This window comes from Rhineura floridana, chromosome 1 (genome assembly GCF_030035675.1).
Source record: "Rhineura floridana isolate rRhiFlo1 chromosome 1, rRhiFlo1.hap2, whole genome shotgun sequence".
Lineage (NCBI taxonomy): Eukaryota > Metazoa > Chordata > Lepidosauria > Squamata > Rhineuridae > Rhineura > Rhineura floridana.
In genome coordinates this window covers 15580898-15602866 of record NC_084480.1, presented here as the reverse complement: position 1 = coordinate 15602866, position 21969 = coordinate 15580898, and positions in this window count along the sequence as shown.

Below are 21969 nucleotides of genomic sequence, written 5' to 3'. Positions count from 1 at the left end.
CAAGTGGACCTGAGCGCAACAGCACTCTCCCCACTTGCAGTCCTCAGGAACTGGTATTCAAAGGCATACTGCATCCAACAATGGAGGTAGAACATAGCCATAGCCATGATGGCTAGGTGATCTGCATGGCAAACATCCAAAAAGCCAAGAATAAAAAAGGGGGAACCCCAAGATGCTGAAAAGTGTTTATTTTTTTTAAAAGCCCAACGCGTTTCGGCCACTATGTTGTCTGGCCTTGGTCAGGGGCTGTAAATAAAATTGCAAGGATACACAACATTATTATATATATTCACTAATAGGCAAAAAACTTTGCAGTTTAAGAATGTACCTATAGCCCACAGATATTTCTACCAAACTTTAAAAAGCAGGGAAATTGGGCAGCTATAGTGAATGCACCAGGGGAGCAGGAGACCTGAACTCCTCTCTGAGATATTGTACTGCCCTACAAAGTTGTCAAAATGCAAACACAATTTGGGTTGGTCTTTCACAGTCCAATCCACTTGCTGTGTAGCTTGGAAGAATTTGGTAACATGTGCCTCTGAGCATATGGTGAGTGGTGGCAACACCTGCCATCTCCAAAGATGGAGAATTATATTTTTGTATGTTTGTTGGTGTTCTTCTTACTTTGCTTCTTTCCTGTGTTACTGATGTTTCTACAGAGAATCTAAACTAGAAAATTTTATTTCCTTCATTATTCATCCTAGAAATCTGTGTCAAATTTATTTTTATTTATTTCAAAGCCTTTTTATTGGTCAATGTCATATGATGGTGAAGATAGCCTTTTCTGTTTCAAACTGGAGGTTATGGTCTATTTCTATTTTGGGTGCATTAACAGTTGGACCTGAAACTGCAGTTTATTGTAAAATCAGACTGATTACAATATGCTGCTACTTTAGCAATGACTCTAGTTGTTGGAAAAAAGAGGATGCATGTTTTCAGCCTCCTATGTTTAAACCACTTTATTTAAGGCAAGGTGTTCACGATCAATTAAAAACATAGAGCACACCTAGAATTTTGCTAGAATATATTTCACCTCCCACTGTTTTATCTTGTGCAAATTGAGACACTTCTGAGGTCCACTGGAGACTATTTTGCAGAAGTGAGTGCCATTATTCCACAATTATGTTTGGAGTTTTTTTAGTACAAATTTTGCAAAGTGTTGCTGTACTTGACATATTCATAGAAACAAAAGCAAAAGAAAATGATTTCCTATGGAAAACTTCACTAAAATTGCAAAGTAAATCAGACATATTTAAAGTGACCATCTGAACTATATCAACTGTCTTAATAATGTTGCTTCCTCCCGGCTAAAACAAGATCAGCACAGGACATATCTTCTTTCTATTATTTGGACTGATTACAGGTGTTGCCACCACTCACCATATGCTCAGAGGCACATGTTACAACATCTGGTGGCCCACTAGTTGGGAAAGGCTGGCCTAGTGCAACAAATCCACTTTGTGGTTTGGAAAGTGACAGGGAAATGCACTGAAATGTGTGGGATGAACAAATGATGAATGGGAAGACATGTAAGCAGCCCCAAAACAAACCAGGATGAATGCAGGTTGAATGCTCATTGACATATAAATGTCCCATAAACAAATCACAATGAATGCTCAAAAAAGACTAGAGTCTAACCATCACATAAGTTATGTGCAAGCAAATCAGGGTGAATGCTGAATAACTAGGTTGTCTGGAGGAGCCCTTGCACATTACAAAAAACATGGGCTCGCCAGTGAAAATGACACCCATGTATAAAGTGGGTTTTTTTACCCCCACCCTCCCATAATGGGTATAGTTCAACTTCTGCTGTGTCCTGGCATAATGATGCTGAGGGTTTTCGGCCACCCATCAGAAGCAGCCAATGCTGTAGAGTGGAAGAAGGAAAATTATCAATATCATAAAACACATGAAATAAAAGTTCAATGTAATGGCATCGAGAGACGAGGTAGGTGGGGACTTTGCCAATTTCCATTGGCAGCCCCATGATTTATTATTATAACATAAAGAGCCTCTCCAGACATAATTTTTATTGTGCATTCACCATGATTTGTACTCATGATGCTATCAGGGTGGTTATATGCGATCACACTTTCAATGCCATTAGTGCCTGCAAAGGTTTTGGGACAGTTCTACTTCTTTGGCTGCAATGGGTGCATGTACTGTAGTTTCCTGCTAAATTCATGTAACTTTTTATACTACAAATGATTTTTTCCTCACTTTTAATGTGCCATAGTGCAAGAGCTCTTACCATATATGGAGCAAGAAATGCCAGATGTCCATGCTGGATTAAGAAAGGGAAGAGGTACCAGAGGAATGGAGGTGCCATAGCATCTGATTGTCCTGATGCATAACCTATATTCTGGACAAGAGGCTATTGTAAAGACAGAATATGAAGAAACCAATTGGTTCCCATTCTGAAATGTTGTGAGACAGGGGTGCATTTTACCACCCTATTTTTTAAATCTATATGCAGAACATATAATACGGAAAACAGGATTGGACCAATATGGAGGTGTGAAAATTGGAGGAAGAAATAGCAATAATTTAAGATATGCAGACGATACCATACTACTAGCAGAAACCAGTAATCATTCGAAACAAATGCTGAAGAAAGTTAAAGAAGAAAGCACAAAAGCAGGACTACAGCTGAATGTCAAAAAGACTAAAGTAATGACCACAGAAGATTTATGTAACTTTAAAATTGACAATGAGGACATTGAACTTGTCAAGGATTATCAATACCTTGGCACAGTCATTAGCCAAAATGGAGACAATAGTCAAGAAATCAGAAGAAGGCTAGGACTGGTGAGGACAGCTGTGAGAGAACTAGAAAAGGTTCTCAAATGCAAAGATGTATCACTGAACACAAAAGTCAGGATCATTCAGACCATGGTATTCCCTATCTCTATGTATGGATGTGAAAGTTGAACAATGGAAAAAGTAGATAAGAGAAAAATCAACGCATTTGTAATGTGGTGTTGGAGGAGAGCTTTGCGGATACCATGGACTGTGAAAAAGACCAATGATTGGGTGTTAGAACAAATTAAACCAGAACTATCACTAGAAGCTAAAATGATGGAACTGAGGTTATCATACTTTGGACACATCATGAGAAGACATGATTCACTAGAAAAGACAATAACACTTGGAAAAACAGATGGGAGTAGAAAAAGGAAGGCCAAAGAAGAGATGGATTGATTCCATAAAGGACACCACAGACCTGAACTTACAAGATCTGAACAGGGTGGTTTATAACAGATACTACTGGAGGTCACTGATTCATATATGTATTCATAGGGTTTTCATGGTAAGAGGTATTTAGAAGCAGTTTACCATTGCCTTCCTCTAAGCCTATGGCACCCAGTATTCCCAGGCGGGAATTAGAAAAATTAGAAAACCACTGGTACAACATGTAGACAGACTGAGGTATACTCAAGACAACAAGGAACATCACATTATAGTATCAAAAGGAAAAAACTAAATTGTACCCATATACAAAATCATGTATGGATTAACCTATGAAAGAAAACCAGAAAACAACCCCATCCTAACCACCTTCCCTTACAATAACATATGTTAGAGACATAATAGAGCGATCATGCCAATAATACCACAAAACTTAAAAGAAGAGAGCATCATATGTTTAAACATCACCAGCAGACATTTACTCAGTGACAGATTCGAGAAGCAGACAAGGAAGAGGTACACCAGTGTTAATCAGTGGTTACAGCACCCTGATGGTTACAACTACTTTGCTTCAAGCATTCCAGTTACTGGCATAATGGGTTGGCGGGTCCCAACCATGTTGTTTTGGTTAACATAAACTATAAAAGGATACCAAGTCTCAGTATATTTGTCTTTTTTGGAAAGCCCCAGTGCCATTCTGAGTATAGAGGTAAGCTTTTCCATGAAAACTATATACCACACTTTCTGGTACCAGTTCTGGGTCAAAGCCCCACGTAAATCTCTCCAATGTTTTGCAGTTGTAACTCTTGCTACCATAAGGAGATGACCAATTAACATTTTATGTTTAAGATCTTTGCTAGAATCCATAAAGAAGTTTAAAATAGCCAATTGTGGTGTTTTGTATTAGCGTAGCAATCAATTGGATTTCTTCAAGTATTAAAGTCCAGAAAGTTTCAACTTGCACACAGGACCACCACATGTGGTAGTATGTGCTGAGTGTATCACAGCCCCTGCAACATTTAAGGGAGAGGGTACGGTTTAGCTGTGATCTTCCAACATGGTTTCTCAAATTTGATGAGAGGAAGTGTGCACCAATGGTTTGTTCCATAATTGCGTCAAGTCCTCCTCATCAATCTCAACAGACCAGTCTCCCTCCCACTGGCCTTTAAGCCCCATCAGACACCCCTCCCCCTCCAAAAAATCTAGGAGCATGGAATATAACTTCGAGACCCACTTTCCCTGTCACGGGCTGGAAAGGTGATATTCTCGAAGACAGTCAAGTCTGAGGTGGCTTGGGATTTAATTTTAGCACAGGTGAGAAAGTCATGTATTTGTCTCCAACTATTGAACCCCCTGTTGATGAGCGTTTGTGTGTGTGTGTGTGTGTATAGAAATGGGAGATGGTTAAAAAACTTCAGAAGCATAAAAATGATGGTATTGTGGCATGGAATCATAGCACAACAAACGTATGAGAAAAAAAAAGGAGAAGCTTGCGCTGTTGTGCCACTCCCACATACTTCCTGTTGATGCCCTATACTGGTATTTCTGTGGTTTCCCTCTCCCCCTGCAAATGAGCATGGTTTAGCTCAGCAATCACAGCCTAAATATAAAAACCTTAAAAGTGTACAAGCGAAGGTCTTGCGGCATGGGGTCACCACAGCGCAACTAACTTGTGTTCAGAAAAAAAGGGGGCATGGGGAGGTGGGGACACAGACCATGAAACTGCCAAAGTGGATGCCATCATGTGGGAAGATTGGCGGCAGAGACTGGTGCCTATTAGGATTGGTAGGATAGAAGGCAGAGAAGACAACAGCGGGTGAAGCTACTGCAGAGCCAACTAATCCTACTTTTGTTCCCATCCTTCTTCCTGCTGGGTTCTACAAAGGCAAAAGGGAGACTGGGAAGGAGGAGGCAGACAGCCAATGCCTAGGTTGGTTGTAAGCAAGGAGATAGGTAGGTAGGGGTTGGCTGAGGGCAGACTGAGCTTGGTGGAGCAGTGCTCCATTTGCCCCAATGGACCTGCCTCCATTGAACTTTGGGGAAGCATCGAGAACTGATAAAGAAGGATGATGTGTAGACAGTTCAGTATAATCCAGTTCAAATGCACTGTTAAGGTGTCAATGACATGGTTCTGCAGACACTCACAGTAACAGAGCAGCTGGGATGGAGCCTCAGATAAACAGCAATGTGCACCAACATCTGATGGAGGAGAAAGAGCTGAGACCAAAGATATGGATGCTCTCTCCCCATTTGCACAGTCTGATTCACATGCGACTGAATGGTGTAATTTGACAGCAAGTGTGGTGTAGTGGTTAAGGTGTTGGACTATGACTTGGGAGACCAGGGTTCGAATCCCCACACAGCCATGAAGCTCACTGGGTGACCTTGAGCCAGTCACTGCCTCTCAGCCTCAGAGGAAGGCAATGGTAACCCCCCTCTGAACATTGCTTACCATGAAAACCCAATTCATAGGGTCGTCATAAGTCGGAATCGACTTGAAGGCAGTCCGTTTCCATTTAAATACTGGGGGGAAACTGTCTGCAAAGAAGGCAACAATTCTAGAACTTCCAGTGAAATTATTTATTATGCATTATTTTTTCTACTGAAATATTCAGCCAATGACCTTGGTTTTCAGACATTTTCTGCCTTTGGATTTGTTTCACTGAACGTCTGTGGAGAGAGAGTGTTTTTCATTACTTAGTAGAAAATAAAAGCAAGATCTTCTGAGAAGCCCTTTCTTCTGGGTTCTATACATGCTTCTTTGCGGTTCCTGGGAAATGTAACACAATTGCAGCTGCAAAAGTTGACATCCTGATTCATAACATAAAATACAAGAGTGAAAATGCGTTTTCTCCTTTTTTCACCAGCTAGTGTTCATCCTGTTTCTTTAGCTGTTGAGTGCTCCAACCTTCATTGCATTTCATATTTTATGCTGAAGACGGTGTCACCAACAAGGCCCTCTGCTTCACCCAAGCACATGGGGTTGGATTGTGAAACTGTACCGAAATTTAAGGTTTATATTTTAGCTGATCTATATTAGCTCTATGTTTTGGGAGGCTCATGGGCAAGTTGACTTTACTGTGCCCCATCCTTTAGTTGGCCCATCATCATCATCAATGTCACCATTGTCTATGGCCCTTCCCCCTGGATCCAATCCGCACAATTGTAGAGAGAGAGAGCGCGTGGCAAGTGGAAGATGCTGTTCTGTCTCTTCACCCCTCTCTCTGAGAGGCAAGCAGAGTCAGCAAGGCAGAACAACAACAGAGCCGGGAGTCTCCAAGGGTCAGGAGTGTGTCCCTTGCTGCTACTGCTGCTGGGGGTGATGGTGATGGTGAGCTTCAGCTGGTGTTCTGAGGGTGGCCCTCTGGCTGATCAGTTGTATCCATGCATTGTCCCTCTCTTTAGATCTCTCTTAGTACATTATGTTGCATTATACCTAGCTCAGTATTATCTACGCTGAGTGGCAGTGGCTCTCCAAGTTTTCAGATAAGAGACATTCCCAGCCCTATCTGGTGATCCTGGAGATTGAACCTGGGACCTTTTGCATGCAAAATAGATGTTCCATCACTGAACTATGGTCCTAGAAGTAATGTATAGGTCACAATCTGCCTTTATCTCTTATTTACAGTTAGTAGCTAAACCAAAGTTGGCTCAAAAGTGTTTTCCCCCTATTCCATTTTGCCTAATCCATTTTACCTGGTTGAGTAGAGTTTTGGATCATGCTTGTTATATCTCTAGTCTTTGACCAAGGCCTTGAAAAATGCAAGACAAATCATATTGTTCCAAGAAAACCAATGCTTCATAGCTGATTTCACAGCAATCAACCACAGAGATCTGTTATCCCAAAGTTTAAGACCCAACAATGGTTCAGTATCCCATAAAAGCATTAATAAAATGTCCGACCTCTCCCATTTTAGGCATAATTTGGAAAACTTTTATATACATTCACCTCATAGAGGAAGTCCAAAATTGCTCACTGAATCCCTAGAACATGTTTTCTGGTCTATGTCAGACAAAAGGATGTGGCTGATTCATTGTGTGGTGCAAGTTTTTAAATTGTGGTTTTGCACTAGGGAGAAAAAAGGAAGAGAAATGGCCAAGGAACGTCAAACATGGATTTATAGTGATGTCTGAATATTTATTTGCATTGCTTCATAATGCTATATGGATTCAGAATGGGAGTTCATGCTGTTGTTTTAAATTTACTTAAGTCACCAATGATCAAGGAGTCAAAGCACTAAAGACTAAAAGCATTTTGGGTTTTTTTGCTTAGAAGAAAGATGATTAAGAGGAGACATTATATAGGGTGGTTGTCATGCATGGTGTTTAAAAATAATGCCTCACTCTCTCCCATAATATTAGAACTCTGAGTCATCCTGTGAATTTTTTAATTGATTTTTAATTCAAATTTATTAAAGGAAAAAAACCAAGGGAAAACAGGGAAAGATAGAAAGACAAGAAAAAAACACAATTGTCAGCTCACTTTAACAACGCAGAAAGTATCAGTACATCCATCTTAGTTTACACATATAGATCGACATATGACATCCAAATGTCCAAATAGGTATCAAAGCTAAGCTGGTTTTTATACAATGTATGTTCAGCTATAGCAAGGGCGTTAAGGTCTCCAGACTATTCCGTGATAGATGAGCAGTAGATTCTGGATGGGCAACAAGAAGTGCTTCTTCAGTCAATGCATAAGTAATTAATGGAATTCACTGTCACAAGATGTGGGGATGGTCTTGCGGTTAGATGGCTTTAAAATGGGATTGGGAAAATTTATGGAGGCTTGGTATGCCTTGACTGCTAAAATGGAATATCCAAGTTCAGAGGCAATATTCCTCTGAATGCCTTTTCTAGGGAATGAGGGGAGACCTATTGCCTTTGCCCCTTATTTAGATGCTTCCAAGATGGCCACTTCTAGCCACTATGAGAAACAGAATGCTATACTACATGAACTCCTGGTCTGATCTGTCATGAACAATGAAAGCCTGTTTCCATATTGTTTTCCAAGTGCAATATTCTAAGCCAGGGATATGGTTAATTTCTTTATTAGCATGGACTGCCATATTCTCTAAAAATTAGTCCAGAGTCAAAACGACCCAACCCTGTCATGGATGGCCAGAGATTAAATTTTTAAAAGTTGGCATTCCCTAGAAATGAGGAGTTTATAGATATGGAATTCATTTACAGGGCCAAAACAAATGTGACAGAAACAGCCATGTTTGTCAGGGCCAGCCTTATCATTAGGCAGAGTGAGGAGGTTGCCTGAGGCAGTAGTTGCTGGGGGGCAGGGAGCGATGGCAAGGTGCAGGAGGACAGTGAGAACATCATTCCCCCTCCCCACCGTGAGCCTACTGCTCTCAGGTCTGGTGGAGGATACTGTCCCATTGCCAGTATGCATGCAAGATTCAACAATCAGTCCAGTGGTTTCAAAGGGGGGCACCATCTTTACCTTCATCTCGGGCAGCAAAATATATTGGGCCAGCCCTGATATTTGCTGATTTATATACCTGTCATGTTCACATGTAATATAGCGATGAAGGCACAATGTTTACATCAGTGGTTCCCAGTGGTGGCTGGTGCCCTCTAAAACTGGTGGGGCTGCTATGAGGTCACAGGTGTGTGGCCAATGAAGTCACAGGTGTGTGGCCAAGGTCTGGTTTTCTTCCCATCCTCCTGCACAGAAAGATGCACCCACCCTCCCATCCTCCTGCACAGAAAGATGCCATCCTTCTCCGCCTCCTTTCCCTCCAACAGTCAGCAAAATGCCCATCAGGACCAAAGCATACCCCGCACCACTCTGTGCTTTTTCCTCTTGCTCCCCATGCACCAACATACACCCTCACCTTCCTTGCACAATCAAATACTGAACTGAACTCACACAGAAATATTGCAGCTGCTTCCACAAGCTGGCTGCAGGGGAAGAATAAAGTTTCCTGCAGCTTTAGCCTGCTGCTTGCAAAAGCAAGGGAGTAGCAATGCAAACTCAGAGAGGAGCTAATGCAGACTGGAAAAATGAGAAACTGAGAGATACCAAAATTGACAGATTTGCCCATCCCTAACTCTTATCCAGTATGGCTGTGCTGGCTGAGACTGATGGGAGTTATCATCCAAAACATCTCAAGGGCACCAGAGTGGGGAAGGGTGTTGTACAAAAAATCATTTGAGACTCCTAGTTAATTTGCACTGTGTCCATGTTTATATGCTTTTTATTTGGTCTAAATGTTTCCAAGATGTACATTATCTGTCATAAGGTCTCTGATTTGTCACAATGTCTCCTATCATTCAGTAATACCTCATGGTCTGTGCTGAGCTCTGTTGCAGCTCCAAAAAGGATGCATCTACTGCCATAGCTGGTTTTTTATCTTTTACTTTTTTAAAAATAGTAATCAAATTGCAACCAGTTACAACAAACAACACATAGCACATTCATCTGGTTGCCTATACAAATACCCGAGCCCATCTCTCCATATCTGCTTATGTTTTATATCTCACTACAAATGCCTGTGTCTGCCATCGCTGCTTATTTGCTTTTTAATTTTTTTTTTAAGGGTGGCCCCACAGAGTACATTAAACTTACTAATCCATGGAACTACTAAAGCAGGGGAACCGATAGCCCTGCAGATATTGCTGGACTCCAACTCCCATCAGCCCTAGCCAGCATAGCCAATGATCTGGGAACTGTAGTCCTGCAAGCAGGGACGTAAGAAGGCATTGTTTTCCATTCCACCCTGTATTCATCACACGTAGCACCATTTCTGTTCTGCTGCAGTTCATCTTCCGCCAAAAATTCATCTCACTGTGGCAAAATTCCATAATTTACATAATTAATTCCATAACTTATGGAAATTACATTGTCACTATGTTACTCCACCCCATTAATTTCAATGCAAAGGAAACACAATGCAAAGAGGGAGGAAATAATCAATTGCACGTAGTTTGCAGACAGAAAGCAACAACAACAGTGAATACCAATCATATTCACTGGATTTATTTCCATTCCAGACATGGGATGAATAAACGAACGTCAACAATTTCTGCTCCCCTTTCCACTTTCATCAGAATTTTCTGACATCACTATCTGCAACATCTGGAGGCCCACCGCTGTACTAGAGAGTAGAAGATTGCAGTTAGAAAACTGGACACAAGCCATAGACCAACAGGCTACAGTCCAATAATATGACGCACAGTGGGATTGCTGGGCAGCCTCCCCAAGCTAGGAGTTGCTCAAACTGAACATGTCAGAATAAAGAAACCCTTTATTCTGGTACTGAGAATATTATTCTGAGGATGGGCTCTCCTGTATCACCTAAGCAGGAGGATTGTGGGCTGTTATGCAAGTCTCCTTACCTGGAATTGCCTGCCATCCTCTACTCTGGTCAGTTACTAATGCATTATGCAGCATGTCACCGTGCCCCTTCTTTAATTCATCAGTACAATGAGGTGGAAGATGGAAAACAAGAGCCATATCTGCTGGTAAACATCCCAGTGTTAAAAGCAGCTTCAGAATGAGGTCTCCATAATTATCATCCAGGCATCTGCTGTTGTTGACTTTGGATACAAACAGGACAAACATCTAGCTACTGTGTAGTCCGTCCTAAAAATGCTTGCTCAGCTGACAGGTGGAACAGCTGCTAGAGGTGGGAGAATCAAAGCCTGTTTACTAAAGCAAGATAAAAGAGAGGATCTTCTCTGTTTCCTGATTCCCACCTCAAACATCTCTTCAGATTTCATCCTTGTTGATTTGAAATTGTAACTAGCAGGGCTGTGGAGTTGGTACGCCAAACCGTCAACTCCGACTCCTCTATTTTTCTCCTGTCCGACTCCGACTCCACCCAAAATTGCTTCCAACTCCACAGCCCTGGAAAGGGCTGTAAATGTCTTTTTAAATTGGAAGCTCTCATAGGAGCATTTTTATTGCTGCCTGAATATGCACTGGTCTTGGCATCACAGCATTTGTCTTCATCTGGGTCCTGTGTCACACACTGACACACAAAATGTTTTCCATTTTGAGTTATGGTGAAATGCTCAACTACAGCTGACTTCATGGGAAGCTTCTTTGACAGTTTGAATTTATATTTTAAAAAAATTGTCAATCAAAATTTGTTTTGAAGCCAGAGTCGGAGTTGGTACATTTCTACCGACTCCGACTCCACCCAAAATTGCTTCTGGCTCCAACTCTACAGCCCTGGTAACCAGACCAAGCACAGCCAGTGTATGCTGTTGGAAAGGCATAAGAGTAACGGGGCCACAGCTAGGGAGACACAGGCTGTGTATACGTTACTGGTTTATAACACAGCTAGGTCATTCTTTTTCTCAGTTTCGATCGAAGCTAGTTTTGGGGTGGGTGGGAGAAACACACATCTAAATGCAGTATTTCATAAGAAACTACAGCAAAGCTTGGAAAAGTTACTTTTTTGAACTACAACTCCCATCAGCCCAATCCACTGGCCATGCTGGCTGGGGCTGATGGGAGTTGTAGTTTAAAAAAGTAGATTTCCCAAGCTCTGAACTACAGGATAGATATGTATTATGGCAAATGTGTGTATACCACTTCCCAACCCAGCAATAGAAGCGCAAAGGATGCAGAGTAAACAGAAGAGTGTACATAGCCCCAAATTCAAATTCTTTTTGTTCAGCCACAAAGCTCACAAGGTGGCACCAGTCCAGTTACTAAAAGCCTACCCCACAGGGTGGTTGTAAGCACAGAATATACGAGAGGGATAGAATCATGTACACATCTTGAGGTCCCTGGAGGAAAGGGATACAAATATTAAAAAACAGCTAACACTAGGTATATAATTAATTTTTCCAGCCCTGTAGCTCTTTTACGCCTCCCCCATTAGCAATCAGAATCCACAAGGCAATGGCAAACCACGGGCAAAACAACATATCTATACTACAGACTCGCAGCCAAATCTACACATGATTACTTGCAGAGCTTGGAAAAGTTACTTTTTTGAACTACGACTCCCATCATCCCAATCCAATGGCCATGCTGGCTGGGGCTGATGGGAGTTGTAGTTCAAAAAAGTAACTTTTCCAAGTCTCATCCCAGAAAGGCGGTCCAGCAAGATACCATGGTCGATGGTATCGAAAGCAGCTGAGAGATCCAGTAGAACTAACAGGGACACACTCCCCCTGTCCAGTTCCCTGCGAAGGTCATCGACCAAGGCGACCAAAGCTGTCTCAGTTCCATAGCTGGGCCTGAAGCCAGATTGAAATGGATCTAGAAAATCCGTCTCATCCAAAAAACGCTGGAGCTGGGCGGCTACCACCCGTTCTATTATCTTGCCCAAGAAAGGAATGTTGGAGACTGGGCGATAATTACCTAATAATGAGGGATCCAGGGAGGATTTTTTCAACAAAGGTCTAATCACTGCCTCCTTTAAACTAGGAGGCATTCTGCCTTGCTGTAAAGAGGCATTAATCACTTCCCTGGCCCACTCACCCAGTCCCCTTCTGGTCTTTGTTATAAGCCAGGAAGGGCAAGGATCCAACATACAGGTGGTTGGGCGCGCCTCTCCAAGGATTTTGTCCACATCCTCGGGTTGCACAAGCTGAAAGGAATCCATTTTAATTAAGCAAGCAGAGGCCAAAGTTACATCCACAGAGACTGTATCAAGTTTGGCGTCCAAGTCAGAACGAATCCGAGCAATTTTATCTGCGAAGTATCGCGCAAATTCGTGACAGCGGGTTGCTGAGTGGTCAGCATCGAGTTCATGGGGGTCAGAACTTAAGAGACCCCTGACCACTCAAAACAATTCCGCCGGACGAGATCCAGCAGATGCAATGGAGGCAGAGAAGAAAGATTTCTTCTGAGCCCGCACTGCCACGGAATAAGTCTTTAAATAGACTCTAGCCCGTGTTCAATCAGATTCGCTCTGAGTTTTCCGCCAGCATCGCTCTAGTCTCCGTCTTTCGCGTTTCATCGCCACCAACTCTTCAGTAAACCAAGGAGAAGGCTTGGTTCCAATCCGCGAAAGGGGACGCTTAGGAGCGATTGTGTCCACAGCCCTGGTCATTTTCTCATTCCAAAGGTCAACCAAGGCTTCGACAGAATCACCTGCCGAGTTGACAGGAAAATCCCCAAGAGCCGTCAGAAAACCATTTGGATCCATCAGTCTCCTGGGGCGGACCATTCTAATCGGTCCCCCACCCCTGCAGAGGTTCTGAGTTGCAGTAAGTTTGAACCTAACCAGGTAGTGATCTGTCCATGACAATGGAACTAATGAAAGTTCCTCCGCACCAACATCACCAACATCCTGTCCAATACAGAAAACAAGGTCCAAAGTATGACCAGCAGCGTGAATGGGGCCTGATATTATTTGGGACAGACCCATGGTTGTCATGGAGGCCATGAAATCCTGAGCCACTCCAGTAAGGGCAACATCGGCATGGACATTGAAGTCACCCAAGACTACAAGCCTTGGGGACTCCAATATCAAACCCGAAATTACCCTGGTAAACTCAGGAAGGGAGACAGTTGGGCAGCGGGGTGGGCGGTACACCAACAGAATCCCTATTCTGTCCCGGGCACCCACTTTCACATAAACGCATTCGAACCCTGAAGACTGTGGGAGAGGATGCCTGGCCAAGTGGATGGTATTTCGAAAAACCACTGCGACTCCACCTCCCTGTCTCCCCGGTCTGGGCTGCTGATGAACAGAGAAACCGGGAGGGCAAAGCTGAGAGAGATTAACCCCCCCCGCCTCATCCAACCAGGTCTCTGTAATACACTCCAGGTCAGCGTGCTCATCGAGAATCAGTTCCTGAATAGCATTAGATTTACCATTCACTGACCTGGTGTTCACAAGCAGCATTTTCAGGCCGGGGGAAGTGTCATCAAGGCTATCCAGGTTATCTGAATTGGGAGACAGCTTAGGGGTTATCAACATTCTGTTGGATTTCCCCTTAGTTCGATTAAATAGTTGTCTCCCAGGACCGTATCTCCCTCGCCCCTCCAAAACACCGATTGCCGCCCCCTGAAACCCCTCCATTAATTTCTCGTTCACCCATATAGATGGTTGTTTTCCATTATTCTCAGGGGCTACTTGAAGTCAAGGGTTTGTCAATCGAGCCACTGAGGCAAAACTTAAGGGCGCTAAATCTGGCATTAATCTGGTGTTAATAATCACAGGAGATTCATCTGGTAGGACTTCAATTTGTTCTAAACTAGGGTCCAAACAACATACATTTGATAGATGTATTTGTTTAGGGTTTGAAGGAGAACCTCCAAAGGAATAAACCTTTTGAGGAGAATCTGCTTCATCATTATCCAAGTTCCCCCTATCAATCCAGTAAGATGGTGAACTAGACGGTACTGTCATAGTAGAAAGTGTGGCTGAACAGTCGTTCTCACCGGACGCCTGAATTATATTAGAAAATTTAAAATTGATATCTGCTGTGGACAAAACAGTGGTATAGTCATTAATTACAGGCAGTGCCAGGTTCGGTGAACAAAAATCCTCCCCACATTTATCATTCCTAGGGTTCAATGACTGAGATTGAAAGCCCAGAGGATAAAAGACATCATGTACGGAATCAAGATCAATTAAGTCCCAAACAACAGCTGGTTCTGATGTTATTGGTAGCCGCCGAGTTGGATTGATGGATTGATTCCATAAAGGAAGCCACAGACCTGAACTTACAAGATCTGAACAGGGTGGTTCACGACAGATGCTCTTGGAGGTCGCTGATTCATAGGGTCACCATAAGTCGAAATCGACTTGAAGGCACATAACAACAGCAACAAACCCTGGAGATGCCAGGGACTAGACCTGGGGCCTTCTGCATGCAAAGTAACACCCCTCTACTCAAGTATATCTACTTCAACCAGACTTACACCCAGAGTCCTAATGGCACCTTGCCTCCAGTCACCACACTCAGGAGTCCCAATGAAAAATATGTGAGGGTCACTGTTAGGAAAACTGTCAAATGAGCTCAGAATTACAAGGGGTCAACAGGAAGAAAAGACAGGTTTATTGGCATCTGGCATGGCTTCATAGAATATAATTATCAGACAGCACATGGCCAAGCTTAACATAAGAACATAACAACATAAGAAGAGCCTGCTGGATCAGGCCAGTGGCCCATCTAGTCCAGCATCCTGTTCTCACAGTGGCCAACCAGGTGCCTGGGGGAAGCAAGAACACTCTCCCCTCCTGAGGCTTCCGGCAACTGGTTTTCAGAAGCATGCTGCCTCTGACTAGGGTGGCAGAGCACAGCCATCATGGCTAGTAGCCATTGATAGCCCTGTCCTCCATGAATTTGTCTAATCTTCTTTTAAAGCCGTCCAAGCTGGTGGCCATTACTGCATCTTGTGGGAGCAAATTCCATAGTTTAACTATGCGCTGAGTAAAGAAGTACTTCCTTTTGTCTGTCCTGAATCTTCCAACATTCAGCTTCTTTGAATGTCCACGAGTTCTAGTATTATGAGAGAGGGAGAAGAACTTTTCTCTATCCACTTTCTCAATGCCATGCATAATTTTATACACTTCTATCATGTCTCCTCTGACCCGCCTTTTCTCTAAACTAAAAAGCCCCAAATGCTGCAACCTTTCCTCGTAAGGGAGTCGCTCCATCCCCTTGATCATTCTGGTTGACCTCTTCTGAACCTTTTCCAACTCTATAATATCCTTTCTGAGATGAGGCGACCAGAACTGTACACAGTATTCCAAATGCGGTCGCACCATAGATTTATACAACGGCATTATGATATCGGCTGTTTTATTTTCAATACCTTTCCTAATTATTGCTAGCATGGAATTTGCCTTTTTCACAGCTGCTGCACACTGGGTCGACATTTTCATCGTGCTGTCCACCACAACCCCGAGGTCTCTCTCCTGGTCGGTCACCGCCAGTTCAGACCCCATGAGCATATATGTGAAATTAAGATTTTTTGCTCCAATATGCATAATTTTACACTTGTTTCTATTGAATTGCATTTGCCATTTTTCCTCCCATTCACTCAGTTTGGAGAGGTCTTTTTGGAGCTCTTCGCAATCCCTTTTTGTTTTAACAACCCTGAACAATTTAATGTCGTCAGCAAACTTGGCCACTTCACTGCTCACTCCTAATTCTAGGTCATTAATGAACAAGTTGAAAAGTACAGGTCCCAATACCGATCCTTGAGGGACTCCACTTTCTACAGCCCTCCATTGGGAGAACTGTCCGTTTATTCCTACTCTCTGCTTTCTGCTTCTTAACCAATTCCTTATCCACAAGAGGACCTCTCCTCTTATTCCATGACTGCTAAGCTTCCTCAGAAGCCTTTGGTGAGGTACCTTGTCAAACGCTTTTTGAAAGTCTAAGTACACTATGTCCACTGGATCACCTCTATCTATATGCTTGTTGACACTCTCAAAGAATTCTAATAGGTTACTGAGACAGGACTTTCCCTTGCAGAAGCCATGCTGGCTCTGCTTCAGCAAGGCTTGTTCTTCTATGTGCTTAGTTAATCTAGCTTTAATAATACTTTCTACCAGTTTTCCAGGGACAGAAGTTAAGCTAACTGGCCTGTAATTTCCGGGATCCCCTCTGGATCCCTTTTTGAAGATTGGCGTTACATTTGCCACTTTCCAGTCCTCAGGCACGGAGGAGGACCCGAGGGACAAGTTACATATTTTAGTTAGCAGATCAGCAATTTCACCTTTGAGTTCTTTGAGAACTCTCGGGTGGATGCCATCCGGGCCCGGTGATTTGTCAGTTTTTATATTGTCCATTAAGCCTAGAACTTCCTCTCTCGTTACCACTATTTGTCTCAGTTCCTCAGAATCCCTTCCTGCAAATGTTAGTTCAGGTTCAGGGATCTGCCCTATATCTTCCACTGTGAAGACAGATGCAAAGAATTCATTTAGCTTCTCTGCAATCTCCTTATCGTTCTTTAGTACACCTTTGACTCCCTTATCATCCAAGGGTCCAATTGTCTCCCTAGATGGTCTCCTGCTTTGAATGTATTGATAGAATTTTTTGTTGTTGGTTTTTATGTTCTTAGCAATGTGCTCCTCAAATTCTTTTTTAGCATCCCTTATTGTCTTCTTGCATTTCTTTTGCCAGAGTTTGTGTTCTTTTTTATTTTCTTCATTTGGACAAGACTTCCATTTTCTGAAGGAAGACTTTTTGCCTCTAAGAGCTTCCTTGACTTTGCTCGTTAACCATGCTGGTATCTTCTTGGCCCTGGCGGTACTTTTTCTGATCTGCGGTATGCACTCCAGTTGAGCTTCTAATATAGTGTTTTTAAACAACTTCCAAGCATTTTCGAGTGATGTGACCCTCTGGACTTTGTTTTACAGCTTTCTTTTTACCAATCCCCTCATTTTTGTGAAGTTTCCTCTTTTGAAGTCAAATGTGACCGTGTTGGATTTTCTTGGCAATTGGCCAGTTACATGTATGTTTAATTTAATAGCACTGTGGTCACTGCTCCCAATCGGTTCAACAACACTTACATCTCGCACCAGGTCCCGGTCCCCACTGAGGATTAAGTCCAGGGTTGCCGTCTCTCTGGTCGGTTCCATGACCAACTGATCTAGGGAATAGTCATTTAGAATATCTAGAAACTTTGCTTCTTTGTCATGACTGGAACACATATGCAGCCAGTCTATGTCCGGGTAGTTGAAGTCACCCATTACTACGATGTTTCCTAGTTTGGATGCTTCCTCAATTTCATATCTCATCTCAAGGTCTCCCTGAGCATTTTGATCAGGGGGACGATAGATCGTTCCCAGTATTAAGTCCCTCCTGGGGCATGGTATCACCACCCACAACGATTCTGTGGAGGAGTCTGCCTCTTTTGGGGTTTCGAGCTTGCTGGATTCAATGCCTTCTTTCACGTATAGAGCGACTCCGCCACCAATACGTCCTTCCCTGTCCTTCCGATATAGTTTATATCCAGGGATAACCGTATCCCACTGGTTTTCTCCATTCTACCAGGTCTCCGTTATGCTCACTATATCAACGCTCTCCTCTAAGACCAAGCACTCCAGTTCTCCCATCTTGGTTCGCAGGCTCCTAGCATTAGCGTACAGGCACTAGTAAGCAGTGTCTCTCTTCAAGTGTCTTTGGCACTTGTGGTTAGGCCTGTGGTAATTTTGCTCTTCTGAATTTATATCCTGTGCCCCTGCTCTCACAATGCCTACTTCTAGGCCTACCCCTTTTAAAATTTCATCATTTCTTTGGTTTTTATCCCAGGGGGGAGGTTTATTCCGAACCGGACCTTTCTCAGCTCCTGTCGGGTTTCCCCCCACAGTCAGTTTAAAAGCTGCTCTGCCACCTTTTAAATTTTAAGTGCCAGCAGTCTGGTTCCATTCTGGTTCAAGTGGAGCCCGTCCCTTTTGTACAGGCCCGGCTTGTCCCAAAATGTTCCCCAGTGCCTAACAAATCCAAACCCTTCCACCCGACACCATCGTCTCATCCACGCATTGAGACTGCGAAGCTGGGCCTGTCTGGCTGGTCCTGCGCGTGGAACCGGTAGCATTTCAGAGAAAGCCACCTTGGAGGTCCTGGCTTTCAGCATCCTACCTAGCAACCTAAATTTTGCTTCCAGGACCTCACGGCTGCATTTCCCCATGTCGTTGGTGCCAACGTGCACCACGACCACTGACTCCTTCCCAGCACTGTCTACCAAACTATCTAAACGACGGGCGATATCCGCAACCTTCGCACCAGGCAGGGAAAACACCTTGCGGTCTACACACCCATCACACACCCCCACTGTCTATGTTCCTAATGATTGAATCACCCACTACAAGGATCCCTCCACCCCCTGGAGATATATCCTCGGCACGAGAGGATAGCTGCTCATCCCCCAAGGAATGGGTCCCTTCTAAGGGATCATTTCCCTCTTCCTCAGCTGGATGCTCTCCTTCCCCAAGACCATCGTTCTCCATGATAGCAGGAGAGCTATCATCGTTGGAGTGGGACACAGCTATAACGTCCCTGAAGGCCTCCTCCACACACCTCTCTGCCTCTCTCAGCTTTTCCAGGTCCGCCACCTTGGCCTCAAGGAAGTGAAGTCATTCCCGGAGAGCCAGGAGCTCATTGCACCGAGAGCACACCCACGACTTCTGTCCAACAGGCAGATAGTCGTACATGCTGCAGGCGGTGCAAAACACTGGAAAGCCCCCACACCCCTGCTGGCTTCTTACCTGCATAGTTTTGTTTAAGGTTTATTACGTCAATGGGTTGGAGACTGCGGTTTAGTTGAGGTCAGGGAACAGACGGGCAGAGTGGGGGGCCCTGGCTGTCTACACTGACTGGCAGTGGCTCCCTTGGGTTTCAAGCAGGGGACATTTCCAGCCCTACCTGGAGATATGGGAGATTGAACCTGGGACCTGCTGCATGCAAGGGAGTTGAGCTATGGCCCTTCCCCTAAGTTGGACGCTGCCCTATGCCCATCCAGTCCAGTATTGTCCACAGTGATTAGCAGCAACTCTCCAGAATTTCAGACTAGGGTCTTTCCTATCCCTACCTGGAGATGCCAGCAGTTGGACGTGGGGTTTTCTTTATGCAGAACATGCTCTACCACTGACTGTACCAATGAGACAGTTCATGAATATTTGTCAGGATCCCCCACCTGGAACAGCACATGGGCTCTACCTTGAAGGAGCTGGCCTGATCCATCAGCCCAGCATCACCAGAGAACAGCGACTCCGCCACCAATACGTCCTTCCCTGTCCTTCCGATATAGTTTATATCCAGGGATAACCGTATCCCACTGGTTTTCTCCATTCCACCAGGTCTCGGTTATGCTCACTATATCAATGCTCTTCTCTAAGACCAAGCACTCCAGTTCTCCCATCTTGGTTCGGAGGCTCCTAGCATTAGCTTCACTGCCAGCTTCACATTTATGGCTTTGGTTACAATATTAGACTAGCACAATGTATTGATTTCTGCTGTAATGGATGGTCCCCCTTTTTGCCATCCATTGGATGAGAGATAAAATATATTATTTCATTTTATTTTATCTCATATTCCCTTCAGTGCACCCCACGAAACTACAACTGAACACTGAAGTACAGTTTTTTGTCTTCCTGGCTGTTGTTGGATCTTAGAATGCAATTTTTATATTTTGTTTTCATAAATATCCGTTTTTAAACAAAAATATTCATTGAAACTGTTTATTTGATTGTGATGTATTTTGTTTGATGATGTCTCTTTATAAAATTAATAAAAATTGTTTTAAAAAATCAAGGAAGGTGGACCTATTTTTAATGTTTAGTGTCACCTGTATTTTGGCCCTATGACTGTACCTGCAATCAGGTTCAAACTGCAGCAATTATTTCTCCTGTGTCCTGGGACATGCCTTCCTAAGGAGCTCTCTTAGATATCCAGTGTGTGCTTCCAGCTTATAAACTAAAGACACGGCACATAGCTTTGCTATGAAGGTTTTAAGTTACAGGATGGTAAATTAGGGTCCCTTCAGACTCCCTCTTTATTGTGCATTCATTATTATTTGTGCACATGATGGCATTGGGGTGGTTATAAGTGATCCTGCTTCCAATACTATTTGCACATGCAAATGTTTCAGGGGAGGCATACTGCTTTGTTTCCAATCAGTGCATATCCCATAGCTTCCCACTGAAATCCTGCAACATTCTGTACCACAGATGTACCAAAAAGAGGCTGGTGTCCTGCTTTTGTTGCCAGGGGTGTAGTGGTCTGGGGTCTCAGGGGGTCTTAGACCCCTTACTTTTTGGGGAGCTGGGTCCCAGCAGAGTCCCTATGTCTCCAGCATCCTATGAGCCAATCAGCATGAAAGGGGAATGTGTTAGTCACCGAAAAGAGCCTTCTGACATGCTTCCTTATCCTTTCCTGCTGATTGGAGCCAATCAGAGTGAAAGGAGATGAGCCAGCTACTGAGAAGACTCTTTTCAGTAGCTAACACTCCCCCTTTTCATGCTTATTGGCTCCTAGGGGTGTCTGTTCTTGTGGGAGAAGACATTAACAAAGATCACATTCTCAACCCAACAGCAAAAGAGGGGTGTGTGGCTATGACTATCATGAAGGGATCCTGCACTTCTAGATTTGCTACTACACTACCATTTGTTGCATTATAGTGCAAGAGTGCTCTCCAGGATGGCAATAATGCAGTAACACTGGGAAAGCACTGCAGAACAGCTAATTAAGCAGAACGGTATGTGGACAGTCCATCAGCAATGCACTATTACTGCATCAATGACATGTTGCAGTATACACCCACAGAAAAACACCAATTCAGTAAGGCTTTAATTGTCACGATTGTAAGGCACTTTCCCTGCTCTGATCTGCAACAAGCCCTCAGAACAAGTTCTGAGCTGTGGTATAACACGCATCTAAGTCAGTGATTCCCAAAGTTTTCCCCCACCGACCATCTAGAAATTGCTGGGAGTCTTGGCTGACCACTCAGTGATTTTTCTGCCTGTTGTAGCAATTGTAATGTGCTGTGCTAGATGCTGTATGATTTTTAATTGTATTTTTATTGCTTCTGTTATTTCATATATATCCTATTTCATTGTATTACAGTTTGCATTCTATAGAACTCAAATTGTAATACAATAAAATTATTTCTTATATATCGTATTTTATTTCTTATAAAAGAAGTGATAAAAATACAATTTAAAATCAATATAAATATTTACCGCAGACATGCTGTGCACCACTTGAATGAAGCTTGCGGGCCACTTGTGGTCCACGGACCACAATTTGGGGTCCCCTGATCTAAGTTCTTAACTCATTTTTCTTCTTTGTATTATTTTATTTTTGCTCTTTTTTTGCAGTAAAAAGATCTTTGCTGGTTTT